Source organism: Coregonus lavaretus (genome assembly GCF_964263955.1).
Source record: "Coregonus lavaretus genome assembly, chromosome: 16".
Lineage (NCBI taxonomy): Eukaryota > Metazoa > Chordata > Actinopteri > Salmoniformes > Salmonidae > Coregonus > Coregonus lavaretus.
Window position 1 is genome coordinate 12,191,018 of NC_140003.1, and position 6,000 is coordinate 12,197,017.

Consider the following 6,000-nt stretch of genomic DNA (forward strand, 5'->3'; position numbering starts at 1 on the left):
CCTAATATTATAGTGTACAAGAGGTCATATGAGACGTTTTGTAGTGATTCCTATGTGGTTGATGTAAATAATATTTGTTTGTCTGTGTTGCGTAATGAGGAGCAACCAGACATTGCATTTGACACATTTATGAAATTCCTTATCTCATTTACTAATATGCATGCACCCATTAAGAAAATGACTGTAAAAACTGTTAAATCCCTGTGGATTGATGAGGAATTGAAAAATGGTATGGTTGAGAGGGATGAGGCAAAAGTAATGGCAAATAAGTCTGGCTGCACAACCGATTGGCAAACGCACTGCAAATTGAGAAATCGTGACTAAACTGAATAAAAGAAGAAGGAACTACACTATGAAACAAAATTGTGTTTGACCAGATATAATGTTATTTTACTGTAAACAAATTGACAACAGACTTTCAGCACGCTTATAGGGAAGGACATTCAACAAGCGCAGCACTTACACAAATGACTGATGATTGGCTGAGAGAAATTGATGATAAAAAGATTGTGGTAGCTGTTTTGTTAGACTTCAGTGTGGCTTTTGACATTATCGATCATAGTCTGCTGATGGAAAAACATATGTGTTATGGCTTTACACCCCCTGCTATATTGTGGATAAAGAGTTACCTGTCTACCAGAATACAGAGGGTGTTCTTTAATGGAAGCCTCTCCAACATAATCCAGGTAGAATCAGGGCAGCTGTCTAGGCCCCTTACTTGTTTCAATCTTTACTAATGACATGCCCCTGGCCTTGAGTAAAGTCAGTGTGTCTATGTATGCGAATGACTCAACACTATACATGTCAGCTACTACAGCGAGTGAAATCACTGCAACACTTAACAAAGAACTGCAGTTAGTTTCAGAATGGGTGGCAAGGAATACATTAGTCCTAAATATTTCAAAAACTAAAAGCATTGTATTTGGGACAAATCATTCACTAAAACCTAAACCTCAACTAAATCTTGTAATAAATAATGTAGAAATTGAGCAAGTTGAGTTGACTAAACTGCTTGGAGCAACCCTGGATTGTCATGGTCAAAACATGTTGATACAACAGTAGCTAAGATGAGGAGAACTCTGTCCATAATAAAGCGCTGCTCTGCCTTTTTAACAACACTATCAACAAGGCAGGTCCTACAGGCTCTAGTTTTGTCGCACCTGGACTACTGTTCAGTCGTGTGGTCAGGTGCCACAAAGAGGGAACTCTGAAAATTACAATTGGATCAGAACAGGGCAGCACGGCTGGCCCTTAAATGTATACAAAGAGCTAAAATGAATAATATGCATGTAAATCTCTAATGGCTCAAAGTGTAGGAGAGATTGACTTCCTCATTACTTGTTTTTGTAAGAAGTGTTGGCATGCTGAATGCACCGAGGTGTCTGTTTAAATTACTAGCACACAGCTCGGACACCCATGCATGCCCCACAAAACATGCCACCAAAGGTCTCTTCACAATCTCCAAGTCAAGAACAGACTATGGGTGTCACGCCCTGACTCAGGGGACTCTTATATGTTGAGTCAGGGTGTGTATATTCCTTGTTGTGCTTTTTCTATGTGTGGTATTCTAGTATGTGTATTTCTATGTTGGCCGGTGTGGTTCCCAATCAGAGGCAGCTGTCGCTCGTTGTCTCTGATTGGGGACCATACTTAGGCAGCCTTTTGGCACTGTCTAGTTGTGGGATCTTGTTCCGTGTAAGGTATGTTGTGTGTTCTACCTTGGACGTCACGTTTCGGTTGTTGTTTTGTTGGTTGTTTATTCGTGTTAAATAAACATGTACATATATCACGCTGCGCCTTGGTCTGACCCGTCATTAAAGGAACGTGACAATGGGAGGCGCACAGTACTACATAGAGACATGGCTACATGGAACTCTATTCCACATCAGATAACTGATGCAAGAAGTAGAATCGGATTTTAAAAAACAGATAAAAATACACCTTATGGAACAGCGGGGACTGTGAAGAGACACACACAGGCACAGACACACATACACATGATAAGACATGCACTCTACACACACGTGCACATGGATGTTGTATTCTAAATATGTGGTGGTGGCCTGAGGGAACACACTGAATGTGTTGGGTATAAGGTGTTATGAAATGTAACGTCATGTAGTATTTTCAACTGTGTATAGCTGTTTTATGTTGCTGGACCCCAGGAAGAGGTCATAATAAGGTTATAATGGGGATCCATAATAAATACAAATACACACTGACACTCACGCAAACAAACACACACACGTTTTTATCTTCTTATTTACCGTTTTTATGAATCGCTTTGGTACTATTTTCACAAGTATAGTATGTAGTACATTTTCACAACTCTTAGTACAAAACTCCAAACTGGTCACACTTGCAACACAGCCAATCTTCCATTCAAAATCTGTCATTTTGCATTCATTTGGATTGTAAACATCTCTTACCACACAACCATTGATTCAAAATATCAGTTTACTGTGAAATTTACATTTACGTCATTTAGCAGACGCTCTTATCCAGAGCGACTTACAAATAGGTGCATTCACCTTATAGCCACTTTACAATCTTTATTATTATTATTTTTTTTATTCTCATTCTTTATCTTTTATTTCTTTTTGTCTTATTTGTAAAAAAAAAAAAATTGTCTTTTTTTTTTTTGTCTTTTTAATTTATTTATTTTTTGGGGGGGTGGGTGGGTTGGGGTAAGGGGGGGTAGAAGGATTACTTTATCCTATCCCAGGTATTCCTTAAAGAGGTGGGGTTTCAAATGTCTCCGGAAGGTGGTGAGTGACTCCGCTGTCCTGGCGTCGTGAGGGAGCTTGTTCCACCATTGGGGTGCCAGAGCAGCGAACAGTTTTGACTGGGCTGAGCGGGAACTATGCTTCCGCAGAGGTAGGGGAGCCAGCAGGCCAGAGGTGGATGAACGCAATGCCCTCGTTTGGGTGTAGGGACTGATCAGAGCCTGAAGGTACGGAGGTGCCAGCTCCGTAGGCAAGCACCATGGTCTTGTAGCAGATGCGAGCTTCAACTGGAAGCCAGTGGAGTGTGTGGAGGAGTGGGGTGACGTGAGAGAACTTGGGAAGGTTGAACACCAGACGGGCTGCGGCATTCTGGATGAGTTGTAGGGGTTTAATGGCACAGGCAGGGAGCCCAGCCAACAGCGAGTTGCAGTAATCCAGACGGGAGATGACAAGTGCCTGGGTTAGGACCTGTGCCGCTTCCTGTGTAAGGCAGGGTCGTACTCTCTGAATGTTGTAGAGCATGAACCTACAGGATCGGGTCACCGCCTTGATGTTAGCGGAGAACGACAGGGTGTTGTCCAGGGTCACGCCAAGGCTCTTCGCACTCTGGGAGGAGGACACAACGGAGTTGTCAACCGTGATGGCGAGATCATGGAACAGGCAGTCCTTCCCCGGGAGGAAGAGCAGCTCCATCTTGCCAAGGTTCAGCTTGAGGTGGTGATCCGTCATCCATACTGATATGTCTACCATGACATGCAGAGATGCGATTCGCCACCTGGTTATCAGAAGGGGGAAAGGAGAAGATTAGTTGTGTGTCGTCAGCGTAGCAATGATAGGAGAGGCCATGTGAGGATATGACAGAGCCAAGTGACTTGGTGTATAGCGAGAATAGGAGAGGGCCTAGAACTGAGCCCTGGGGGACACCAGTGGTGAGAGCACGTGGTGCGGAGACAGCTTCTCGCCACGCCACTTGGTAGGAGCGACCGGTCAGGTAGGACGCAATCCAAGAGTGAGCCGCGCCGGAGATGCCCAGCTGGGGGGTGGAGAGGAGGATCTGATGGTTCACAGTATCAAAGGCAGCAGACAGGTCTAGAAGGACAAGAGCAGAGGAGAGAGAGTTAGCTTTAGCAGTGCGGAGAGCCTCCGTGACACAGAGAAGAGCAGTCTCAGTTGAATGACCAGTCTTGAAACCTGACTGGTTTGGATCAAGAAGGTCATTCTGAGAGAGATAGCAAGAGAGTTGGCTAAAGACGGCACGCTCAATAGTTTTGGAGAGAAAAGAAAGAAGGGATATTGGTCTGTAGTTGTTGACATCAGAGGGATCGAGTGTTGGTTTTTTGAGAAGGGGTGCAACTCTCGCTCTCTTGAAGACGGAAGGGACATAGCCAGCGGTCAAGGATGAGTTGATCAGCGAGGTGAGGTAAGGGAGAAGGTCACCGGAGATGGTCTGGAGAAGGAGGGGATAGGGTCAAGCGGGCAGGTTGTTGGGTGGCCTGCCGTCACAAGTCGCAAGATTTTATCTGGAGAGAGAGGGGAGAAAGAAGTCAAAGCATAGGGTAGGGCAGTGTGAGCAGGACCAGCAGTGTCATTTGACTTAACAAACGAGGATCGGATGTCGTCAACCTTCTTTTCAAAATGGTTGACGAAGTCATCCACAGAGAGGGAGGAAGGGGGGGGGGGGGATTCAGCAGGGAGGAGAATGTGGCAAAGAGCTTCCTAGGGTTAGAGGCAGATGCTTGGAATTTAGAGTGGTAGAAAGTGGCCTTAGCAGCAGAAACAGATGAAGAAAATGTAGAGAGGAGGGAATGAAAAGATGCCAGGTCCGCAGGGAGTCTAGTTTTCTTCCATTTCCGCTCAGCTGCCCGGAGCTCTGTTCTGTGAGCTTGCAATGAGTCATCAAGCCACGGAGCTGGAGGGGAGGACCGAGCCGGCCGGGAGGATAGGGGACATAGAGAGTCAAAGGATGCAGAAAGGGAGGAGAGGAGGGTTGAGGAGGCAGAATCAGGAGATTGGAGGGAGAAGGATTGAGCAGAGGGAAGAGATGATAGGATGGAAGAGGAGAGAGTAGCGGGAGAGAGAGAGCGAAGGTTGCGACGGCGCATTACCATCTGTGTAGGGGCAGAGTGAGTAGTGTCGGAGGAGAGGGAGAGAGAAAAGGATACAAAGTAGTGGTCGGAGACTTGGAGGGGAGTTGCAGTGAGATTAATAGAACAACAGCATCTAGTAAAGATGAGGTCAAGCGTATTGCCTGCCTTGTGAGTAGGGGGGGACGGTGAGAGGGTGAGGTCAAAAGAGGAGAGGAGTGGAAAGAAGGAGGCAGAGAGAAATGAGTCAAATGTAGATGTAGGGAGGTTGAAATCCCCCAGAACTGTGAGGGGTGAGCCATCCCTACGTCAGTAATCAGTAATCTTGCTCTGATTTGTCATCCTGAGGGTCCCAGAGATAAAATGTAGTGTAGTTTTGTTTGAAAAATCAATTTTATATTCAAATGTAGGAACTGGGTTCAGATTGGGGTGAACTAATCTGGCAGCCTCTGCCATGGTAAGGCCTCTGTTTACCACATGGTCAACGACGATGGCCCTTGATTTCATTAGACACAACAGTTCCCTGCCGTCTGCCTCCCTCTCTATGATGTCCACATCTTTGACAGGGCCCATGCCCACCTCTTTGACGGGGCCCATGCCCATCTCTTTGAACTCTTTGACGGGGCCCATGCCCACCTCTTTGACCTCTTCCACAGGGCCCATGCCCACCTCTTTGATGGGGCCCATGCCCACCTCTTTGACCTCTTTGACGGGGCCCATGCCCATCTCTTTGAACTCTTTGATGGGGCCCATGCCCACCTCTTTGACCTCTTCCACGGGGCCCATGCCCACCTCTTTGACCTCTTTGATGGGGCCCATGCCCACCTCTTTGACCTCTTTGATGGGGCCCATGCCCACCTCTTTGACCTCTTTGATGGGGCGCATGCCCACCTCTCTGACGGGGCCCATGCCCACCTCTTTGACCTCTTTGATGGGGCCCATGCCCACCTCTCTGACGGGCTCCTTGTCCACGAGCTCTTTGATTTCTTCCTCTCCCTTGCTGTCTATCCTGCTCCATGTTGAGAGAAATTGCAAGTGTACACACACACCCTTTTATATGGTGACCAATTGTGGTTACCACTATGTGAAATCAATTATTAATAACGAGTATTCATTATGTATGGTTATCATGTATCATATAAATGTAATTTAGATGTTTACACATTTTATTTCTGTAATTATCAAAATCC